This window comes from Podarcis bocagei (genome assembly GCF_964188305.1).
Source record: "Podarcis bocagei genome assembly, chromosome: 3".
In the NCBI taxonomy this organism is placed as follows: Eukaryota; Metazoa; Chordata; class Lepidosauria; order Squamata; family Lacertidae; genus Podarcis; species Podarcis bocagei.
In genome coordinates, this window is record NC_138127.1 from 39,500,780 (window position 1) to 39,512,288 (window position 11,509).

Consider the following 11,509-nt stretch of genomic DNA (forward strand, 5'->3'; position numbering starts at 1 on the left):
TCTAGGGTATCTCTCTCAAGGCATCCTGTGGCTTTCATAACAGGCTGTTTGGGTGGCTGCATAATGCTCAGATCTAGTCACATAATGATGTAAGAAAACCAAGTGGGCATACAAATTTAACTGTAAAAAGGATAGGGGCTCCCCCCCCCCAGCTGATGGGGCAGTGGTGTTATTTGCATTCAGCAAGACCACAATGAACCTGGGGAGGGGGTTGTTCTAAAGGATAGCCTGTGTAGCCAGGTTAAAACTTGCTGGGTAGGGGGTGGATCCTTAGCAGATCTGGAATTTTCTGACTTTCCAGACCCCGGGTCTGGTTACCTAGTGACAAAACATGCTTCATTTCCTTGGTTGGACCAGTACAATACTGGCCCCCTGACAACCTCTTTCTGAGAAGAGTCAATTGAAAGAAAGGCCAGGATATAATTTGGCACAACTGAAAAGCATACCCTTCAGGCTTCTGAGATGTCAAGCCAAGCTGTGTGGTATATTTGGAAAAGTCCTGGAAACTCGCCAGCTAGAAAGTCTCATTGCAACCAGTCAGTCACATGTTTCTGTAGATAGGAGAGTGTTTTTCCCATTATGCAGCTCTCGCTGTTCAGAAGCTGGTGTGCACGAGCAAGCGCTTTAAAGTGTTTCCAAATGCATCTGCCCCCAGCAATGTTATCATTTAAGCTGAATCTTGGTTTGGAACACATTTAGGCCATTGCTCTGAAGCAAATGGACCCTTGCCTGCAAGTCTTGCCTTTGTCCTATGCTTCTCTGAGCATGGTGATAGGAAGCAAACACCAGCTGGGCAAATAAGCTTGCACCAGCAGACTCTGAGCAGCCGGCAGCTGGGCAAATAGCTTCTGCCTTTTACTTTATGCCCTTTTGCATTTCTACATCACTTTGCACTTAAGGACTGGAAATCATGAAGCATCCTAATTAGTCTATACGGCCCTTTAACAAAGGCGCACATAAAAGTATTGACAGCTCTTCTGTCTCTCTTTAGATGGGTCCGTCTAGAGCGATGATTTGGGAAACTGCAGCAGTGCAGAGCACACTACTTAGTATTCAGCTTTTCTCTGTTGCTTTTTTAGCCTAGTTTGGCAAAATGATTTCAGTTGAAAAATTCCCTCATATATATATATATTGTAGCACATCATGTTGTGCAGCTACCTGTGAGGATTACTAAATTATGGAATAAAAAGTTGTTGCTTGATGTTATTTGCATTTTTTCCCCAATGAAAAAAATAAAGACAGCTCACAATCAGAATAAAAGCAATGCATGATAACAAAAACAACACAGTTAACAAAACAGACAGAACTACCGGTGTGATCCTATATAGGTCTACTCAGAAGTAGGGATGGAAGGATCTGCCAGTTTCAGTTCTCTTAGTTCCTCATGTTTCCAATCCGAAATTCAGTTCTCCAGATTTCTGCAACAATTCACAAATGTACTTTTTTACAAAAATGGAAATTACAAAATTTACAAAATGAAAATTCACCAGCATTTTGGTGTGAATTTTTCCTGATAAACACATTTTTCATGCAATTTGTAATCATTGGTTGAAAGGACTGGCCTTGATAACCTTGAAATTAGTAATTGTGAGAGTATGTGGTTGCTTTAAAATGTTTTTAGATGCTCTAAAAAAAATTAAGATTTTTTTAAAGAAACAACTGAAGTTTTTAACTGAAAGCACAACAATAGATTATTATTTTTAACAAAGCAAAAACAACTCAGAGCTCTCCAGTGCTCTGCAGACAACATTTTGGACAGCTTCAGTTCTCTCAAAGCCCATGGGCCTAGAGAAACATACGGATATATAGGAAATTTAACATAGAAACAGAGCAACAGTGTGAACATGAGGCTCTGGGAAGGGATGATTTGATTTGAGGGAGGGGGGTTATTGATATCACACTTTGGAACCCTGAATCACACATATTATTATGCCCACAAACAAAACCAATGCACCACCCTACAAAAAATGACACTCAGAGAGAAGCTTTGAACTCACGTGTCACCAAAGGGTTTTGTCTAAGTGCTCTTTTCTTGAATAGACTCCTATCTCATATTAATGATGCCTGCACTTTTCAAACATGTCCTTCCATTAGCTGCAAAATTACAACATCTTTCAATAAGACACACAAAAACCTTACAATCATAAATAATGCCCTGCTGAGTTTCCCAGGGTGGTAAGAAGAGTCTCTGGGCCACAGGAGAGCATGTGGTGGGCAATGTGTTTACACTTGGCATGGGAATCTGTTTTATTCATACGTTTAGGTACATGAGCATCACCTGCAGTCTTCACAGTTCTGGATCCTGAGAGACTCTTGTAGCAAACTAAACAAGGTGTACATCCCATTTAAGTAATAAAAAAGTAGAATCTTTGATACTTCCGAACTATCCGGACAGGCTGTTAATGTTCATACTAACATATGCTCTCTGAACATCTATACTGAGATGGGAAATAAAGTTCAGATTCCATGTTACTGAGGATGAAATTAATTTAGATTTGAAAAGAAAACATATTAGGGACCAAAATTTATTTCCCCCGAAACTGGCTAATGTTCTTCTTTTCATTTTTGGTAACCAGGTGGAAAAAGTTGCAATAATCTCTCTTCCATCCTCTCCCCTTTAATAATTGTTAATATCATTGTGGGCACATGCTAATTACATTCTGTTTGTGTTTCCTCTTCTTAGCTGGTGTTTAAGTTTTAAGCTGGAAAAATTGCTCTTCAAATTCATATCGACAGCAGCTCTCCTTTGTGATTTCCACCGCCTGTTCCTGTTAGCAACAAATGAAGATAAATATTGAATAAAACCTGTACCACTCTAGCTCCGGAACTTTTCCAAAAAATAAAATAAAAATACTATGTTGCCCATACCTTGCCACTGAAAGGCATTTTATTTATTTATTTATCATCATCAAATCCTAATTTTCTAGCCCATTTGACCATTTGCTTGTAACTTCCAATGTATCAGCCAAAGAATAATGACCAGTAAATGGTAAATGTTATCTCCATGGTTTACATCAATGGTAATTCCCTGTGAATTGTGGGTGTGCGATGACAGTAATGACAAAAGGGGTGACGAAGAAGAATGCTTTTAAATGGGCACTAAAGGGCACCATGAAGACACATCTCTGCATTTTATAATACGTTAAGTGACCCAAGTGAGGATCTCATATTTTAAATCAGTTTTTGAATTATTCCCTTCTGACGTTTTCATGATAATATAGCTAGGATTATGTACTTAAAAGGAACAGCCACAAATCATATATCATGAATAGTGACAGAAGTAGATGATTTTGGAAACTCCTAGATGACTTAGAAACCAATCTTCAGAATGGTTGTGTCAGCAGGAGCACCATAAAAATGAACAGGACTCCTGCCAGCCTAAGTGCTTTAAAAATTTGGGCTGATTTGAACATATGTCCCCATTTACAGAAGACACATTAAACCCAAAGACCACCAGTGCCAATCAATGAGAACTGCCTGTGCTAATCAAACCATTAACTACAGAGGAGTCCCAGAGGAGTCAAAGGAAAAATCCTCATGATGGTTTTATGAAGGGCTGAGTGTGGATCAGATACATACGAGCTGCTGCAGTATGCCTGCTGCTTGCGGGACTACTGCCAGGTAGGCCACGGTGGCCAAACTCAAGCTATGAATGGGAAAGTTCCCTGCAAATGACCCCGCAAACCTGAACATCTAGGTCTGGACACACAGGCCTCATCATGTAATATTTATAAAATAAATATAATAAAACAGAATAGCCAACCACTACTCTGGGGCCTTGTGTGGCCTCCCAATCAATTTTTCTACCCTTCTAAGACCCAACTGATTTTGTTGTCAATGGCATAAAGAAGAAATAAGAGGGTGGTAATGGGCAAAGAGGTTTAAGCCTCTCCTCCAGCCTGCCACCTGGATGGGGATGCAAATAACTCCCTCTCCAGTCATCAGAGTGACCATATTATGATAAAAAGGGGCACAATAACCCTTCCTCGGTTGATCTACACAGATCAGCTGAGAAAGACTTCTGTGTGGTATGTGTGTGAATGCATCATTTGTGATTACACTTGAGAATAAGTGATCGTTACACCCACTGTTGACATGTAGTCCCTCCCCCCACCCCCGCCGCCCCGGAGGGTTGGCCAGGGGTGAATCTGGCCCTCAAGACAAAACAAAGGTTAGCCTTCTCTGATCTAGATGCTTTTCAATTACGTATTGGGGGGAGGGAATAACTCATCTTCCAAACTATCAAAATAAATATGCACATGTGAAAACTACACTGCAGTGTCCCAAAGCTGAATATGTGATTACATAGGTATCCAGATTAGAAATATAAACAGCAATTTAAGTTCATATTTAAACTTTTCAAAGACACAGTGTAGCCGTGAAGTGAAAGTTGTCCACAAACTTTCCTTTCCCTGCTATTATTTTAGAAGGCTGAATCCACAGAGACATCAAACTGTGCAGCATCCTTTAGTCAGTCTCTCTACCAGCTTCTCTGTCGTGACCTGAAGGTTCCAGCCTACAGTCAGGTGCACCAGGGGACATTTCTGGACTATAGACTCATTCAGCTCTAAGATAACCTGCTGTCTCCGAAGAGAACAACTTTAGGAATAGACGGGCAGCAGTAAAAGTGTAGAGATGAAATCAAGACGCTCAATGCACAATGGCCCTCTGCAAGTATCTGACTGAAGGCATTTCTTTTGACTCAGGTCAGGACTTACTGCAGACTGGAGACATATGTGAGAGCTGAGGTTGCCCTGGTGGACACAGAGGAAAAATTTTGCAGTCTGTTCATCTGTACTAAGCAAATGATGGAGAAAGGAACTGTGAAACTGAGGCCCTGTCAATACAACAGACTTAAACTAGTTAACAACCTTCTCCTTTATGCAGGAAAACTGAAGAGCAGGATCAGTAACAGAATATTCACCAAATTATGGCTTCGTCCCCACAAACAGCAAAATGGGAAGTGAGCCTTTGTTTGAGATGCATCACTGCAAACCGCAAGGTCTTGACTAAGGGAAAAGACACTAAAGGTTGAAGCCAATGCTAGCTCTACTCAAAGTAGACCTGCTGGAATGAATGGAAATTGCTAACATAGGTTCCACCATTTAACTGCTCCATATCAGCCACTCCAGCAGCACTATCAGTACTTGGCTCAGGTTGTGCTTGGAGAAGGTTGTGACGGGTTCTAGAGTTGAACGTGCCTGCCAAGAATCTACCCTAGAACTAATCAGGATAGGTTACTTTCAGGCAAGCCCATCTACTCTGCTAACAAATTACCAAGGCTCTAACAGCACTCATTCTTTCTCCCATTTCTCCTGCCACATACACACACAGTCAGCTAAGGATATCTACGTTGCTCTCATAGATCTGGATAACTGGTGGTAGTAGTAGGAACCAATGCCCTAATAAACTATGTGCAGCCTTAACTCCCTTAACCAATTTTATTAGAGTGTCTATTTCACCCCCACCCCAGTGTTTAATACAAGTGGTGACCATTTCACGTGGGGGTCACATGTCAGCAGAGCATGTATAAGCATGCCCCACCCCATTCCGTTCCATTCCACCCCACTCCCATTATACCTTGTTCTAACCCCATTCTGCTCTCATTCTGCCTTCTTCTGGGTCCAAGAGGGCCCTCAGAACAGTGATCACATGTCAATTGGACATGCCTAAAATGGTTGCTTCCTGTACTGCTAATTTCTTATTGGGGTGAGAATTGTGTGGCTGACAGCACTAACAGTTGGTTGCAATTTCATTTGCTCAGTGCAGATATTTGGGGAATACTGTTTGTCCTGCATCTTCTTTGGCTGCACAGAGTGAAGTGAGGAAAACAGCTTTGGTGAACAGGAGGTTTATATAATAGGAGTTCTGTAGGGTTTTTCTTGAATACTTCAGTTTTTCAAGTGGCAACTGCTGCATGCTGCCAGCAATTTGTGTCCACCCTAAAGCCAACAAGATTAATACCTGATATAAAATGCTACATACTTATATGCATTCTTAAAAAGACCTTAAGCCTGCTAAGAGATCTCTCAATAGTTTTTAACAATCATAATAAAACGAAGGAGAAGGAAAATATGGTATCCAAAGAATCTAGGACATATATTTAAAGGGTTTTTATGGGTGAAAAACAATACTAGGTTTGTTCGGGGAAGATCATAACGATGCATTGCATATAAGAGAACAAAGGAAGTTGCCTTATATTGAGTTGGACCATTGATCAATCCTAGTCAGTATTGTCTGCTTTGGCTGGCAGTGGCTCCGCAAACCCAGAAATAGTACCTCGGGTTAAGAACTTTGTTTCTGGATGAGAACAGAAATCGCGCGGCGGCAGCGGGAGGCCCCATTAGCTAAACTGGTACCTCAGGTTAAGAACAGTTTCAGGTTAAGAACAGACCTCCAGAATGAATAAAGTTCTTAACTTGAGGTACCACTGTATTTTTGTTCTTTACACCCAATTCAACATCCTTCCACGTGTCCACAGTTCTTTTTCCCTTAGAGGAGATTCAGTCTTCCACATTATATTGGGGAGATGGTGCGTGTGTGTGTGTATATACAGTTCCTTCTCTCCAGAGAATCTATTTTTCAGTACAAGAAAATCTGCTCTGCATCCTGCCTTTTACTCCCCTCACCCTTCCACCTCCCCCCCCCCACTTTCAACATCATCATCCCCCCCCCCCTCCTGACGATGAAGGTTAATATTAAACATTGTCTTAATGGCTGTCAAATCAATCATGATTTTCTCCGAGTTACGCCAGGCAGAGGCAACACACTTTATAAGAAATCAGAGACAGGAGTGGATGAGATAATGTAAAATCACTTATGTAGGCACTCCAGAGACAGAACCCGTTAAATATTTAATAAAGTCATTAACCTGAGAGAGGGAGGAAGAACGTAATGGATGGCCTTTTGCTTTTGCTTATAGGACAGGGCTTGAAAAGTGCACCATTTTCCCCAGGGCAAGTATCACAAATGCCCAAAATCTATAAAGAGGGTCACCGATGAAAATACTTTGAACAGCCTTCAAATTCTCATTTGGGTCATTTCAAAATTGCAGGTGGATTTGGATTCAAAACAGTGAGATGTTCTGTACTGTACACAGCCATAGCCGTAGTGATCCAAATGCTCAATTAGTTTATTATGGCAACAGACACAGCGTAACAGTGAAATAACCAACACATCTGGAGAAACTACATCAAATAATCAATTATTGAAGGAATTATCTACAGCCCAGAAGCATTGCCCCTACCTTCGTTCTTCTGCTTGCAATTGTGTGGGGGTTTTTTCCTGCTTCTTCGCAAAAACTGCATGGAAAGTCCATTGTTAACAGTTGCTTCGGGGAATCAGAAACCCTTGCACTAAATTTTAGATGTGAAAAATCTGAAGTTACTTGAAATAAAAAATAATGTACAGCACATGGAGAGTTTTATGCTTCCACATCTATCCAGCTATGGATTAACAAGCTGGGTCATCCTTCCCAACCTGGCACACCCACCAGTGATCCCTGACCATTGACCATGTTGAGTGGCACTGATGAGATTTAGAGTCCAGAACATCTGGAAGTAAACAGGTTGTGGAAGGCTGATGTGGATGGAGATTCAGGACAGACAAAAGAAAGTACATTTTCACACAGCAGATAGTTAAACTATAGAATTCACTTCCATAAGGAGTAGGGATGGTCACCAACTTGAATGCCTTTTAAAAGCAATTATGCAGATTTACAGAGGATAAAGCTATGAATGAATGACATCTAGCCATGATGTCTATGTTCTACCTTCTCTGTTGAAGGCAGCATGCTGTAGAAATCCAGTTGCTTGGAATCACAAGTGGGGAGAGTGCTGCTGAGCTCTGATCCTGCTTGCAGGCTTTCCAAAGGCAGCCCGGAAACTGAGGTCCAGCGCCGAGCGGCTTCTGGTGGTTCCCTCACTGAGAGAAGTGAGGTTACAGGGAACCAAGCAGAGGGCCTTATTGGTAGTGGTGCCCGCCCTTCATATGTCAAGGAAATAAACAACTATCTGAATTTTAGAAGACATCCGAAGGCAGCCCTGTTTAGGGAAGATTTTATGTTTGATGTTTTATTGTGGTTTTAATATTCTGTTGGGAGCTGCGCAGAGTGGCTGGGGAGGCCTGTCCAGATGGGCGGGGTATAAGAAAATTATTATTATTATTATTATTATTATTATTATTATTATTATTATTATTATTATTATTATTATTATTATTATTATATCTGGTTGACCAGCATGAGAACAGGATGCTGGAATGGATGGGCCATCTGCCTGATCCTGCACGGCTCTTCTTATGTTCTTACGCTTAGTGAATGTGTGCTCCAACCACCTATTAACTTTGATACGGTCATTCTGCTTAGGAACAAATGCTGAACCGATATTGCAAACTATGAGCGTTCTATGAGTCCCAAGACGACAGTAAGATACCTAGGGGCTTTCGGATGTGATGTGGAAGTCCAAGTGACTCACACTTCCTTCCACCATGCTTCATACTTTGACCAGAGCCCAGAGCTGCATATTTCTCCCCCTGGACTTTGATAATTAAAGGCTGCTCTACACTTGGAAGTTACTCATCCAGTGATTTATGACTCCTTACTTTGCAGCTGAACTTGTCAGCTGCTTCCACTGAAAACAACAATGACCGAGATGACTATGAGAAGCTCTGTCTGTGTATTATTTTGATCTGTGATGTAAATATATTGATGATGTGCAAAGCAATGATCATACATCTGCAAAGCTTCATACTATGTGATGGGCCATTGGTTTAATATCCTAGCATAACAGCATTGTTTTATAACTCCATCTTTTATTTATTAACAAGCTTTCCTCCCAGCACCATCTGATAATGAATAGATACCCCACAGGGTAGAGCCCCTGCAAGCGCCCACCATGCACTGTCTCTAAACTGAATGAACAGCACTTCATAGATTGGACATACATGTTCATTACCAAAAAGGGTAGTTGAACTGTATGAACAGGATCCATGTGTGTATAGGATAATATAGGGAGTGAGTAAGACTGCTGGTCCATCTAGCTCAGCAGCTTTCGAAGTTTTCAGACAGAAATATTTCCCAGCCCTACCTAAGAATGCTAGGGAATGATCCCAGGATTGTCTGCATGCAAAGCACTGAGCTATGAATTGTCTGATAATGCACAGAGCCCCAATTACACATTCTATTCTACATCCTATACAGCAGTCAAGAGCCCAACACTCAACAGCTTCACAATACATAACATTTATACAGTGGTACCTCAGTTTACGAACTTAATCCATTCCAGAAGTCCGTTCTTAAACCAAAACCATTCTTAAACTGGGGTGCGCTTTCGCTAATGAGGCCTCCCGCCGCCAGTGCCCTTCCACCATTTGGCTTCCATTCCTAGACCAAGGTAAAGTTCTCAAACCAAGACACTATTTCCGGTTTTGGGGAGTTTGTAAACCAAATCATTCTTAAACCTGACTGTTCTTAAACTGAGGTACCACTACCTTTAGGAAAGACACCTTTAGGAAACCTATTTTATTTACCCATACTTTTTCTCTTTGGGAGAAGAAAGGTAACAAGCAGCAAACAAGTCAAAAAGTATCCTTTCTGGTGTAACTCAGTAGCCACGATCAGCAATATATGCATCATATACCGTATTTTTCTCTCTATTACATGCAGATTTTTTCTTCTAAAAAGGAAGGGGAAATGTCTGTGCGTGTTATGGAGCGAATGTGGGGGGGGGGTCCCTGGAGCCGATTAGGGGAGCGCAGGAACAAAAATCAGCAAAAATCAATCGTGCGTTGTGTCCGAGAGGGAAACCTGAAAAGAGGAAGTTGCAGCTTTCCTGCATTCTGCCTCAGGGTCTTACTGCCCACCCTCCTCTGTTTCGTTGCTGTGTTTGCTCAAACGGAACAAAGAGCAGGCAAATCCCCTCCCCTCCAGGCAAGCAGAGGGGAAAGCAGAGGTCTTTCCTTCTAGTAATTCCTCTCTGTGCTCCTCGCAGGCAGCCAGAAAACATGCAGGAGGAGAGAGAAAGCTGGCTTCGGTTTGTGGAAACTTTTGCCTTTCTTTCCTCCCTCCCGTAAAATCCCTCTCCTGCTTTCTTAGCCAGCTGCTTCTCTGCACAACGCTCTCTTGTCCCTTCTGTGTTTTTCCTTCACTCCCCACTTAAAATGTAGTTACAAAGCATGGATCCACATGGATCCTCAGGATCTTTGCATTGGGCCACCCCAAATTCACCATCAGATCACATAGCAGCCTGCCCCCCAAAAATCACACACCCACTGTTGCCTGGGGCTGCAATGGTGCAAAAACGTGGTTAAAAAGCATGGATCCACATGGATCCTCAGGATCTTTGCATTGGGCCACCCCAAATTCACCATCAGATCACATAGCAGCCTGCCCCCCAAAAATCACACACCCACTGTTGCCTGGGGCTGCAATGGTGCAAAAACGTGGTTAAAAAGCATGGATCCACATGGATCCTCAGGATCTTTGCATTGGGCCACCCCAAATTCACCATCAGATCACATAGCAGCCTGCCCCCCAAAAATCACACACCCACTGTTGCCTGGGGCTGCAATGGTGCAAAAATGTGGTTAAAAAGCATGGATCCACATGGATCCTCAGGATCTTTGCATTGGGCCACCCCAAATTCACCATCAGATCACATAGCAGCCTGCCCCCCAAAAATCACACACCCACTGTTGCCTGGGGCTGCAATGGTGCAAAAATGTGGTTAAAAAGCATGGATCCACATGGATCCTCAGGATCTTTGCATTGGGCCACCCCAAATTCACCATCAGATCACATAGCAGCCTGCCCCCCAAAAATCACACACCCACTGTTGCCTGGGGCTGCAATCGTGCAAAAACGTGGTTAAAAAGCATGGATCCACATGGATCCTCAGGATCTTTGCATTGGGCCACCCCAAATTCACCATCAGATCACATAGCAGCCTGCCCCCCAAAAATCACACACCCACTGTTGCCTGGGGCTGCAATGGTGCAAAAATGTGGTTAAAAAGCATGGATCCACATGGATCCTCAGGATCTTTGCATTGAGCTACCCCAAATTCACCATCAGATCACATGTCTGTGGCCACAGCATGAAGCACAAAAATGATACATCCACTGTTTCATTCAGAATTTTTTTCCTTGTTTTCCTCCTCTAAAAACGATGTGCGTGTTATGGTCAGGTGCGTGTTATAGAGCGAAAAATACGGTATTTAATATCATAAAAGAGTGACGAATAAGAACATTAAAGAAATCGTTCCAGTAAGGTTGACTTTCCCCACCCACCCAATCTTATGGTAAGCAACAGAGATATTAAAGTGAAATATTGAACTCTTTATAAAGCTTAGAAGGGGGGAAAGGGCAGGATGCTATTTTTTAAGCACGGCAACTTCTATAGCATGTTTTATATGTTTTTAAAGTTATACTTGAAATTGATAGCAACTTCCAATGCTGATAAAGCAGCCTTGCATTTTAGCTTGCTTTCCTCTGTCTTTCAGAAATTATGGCT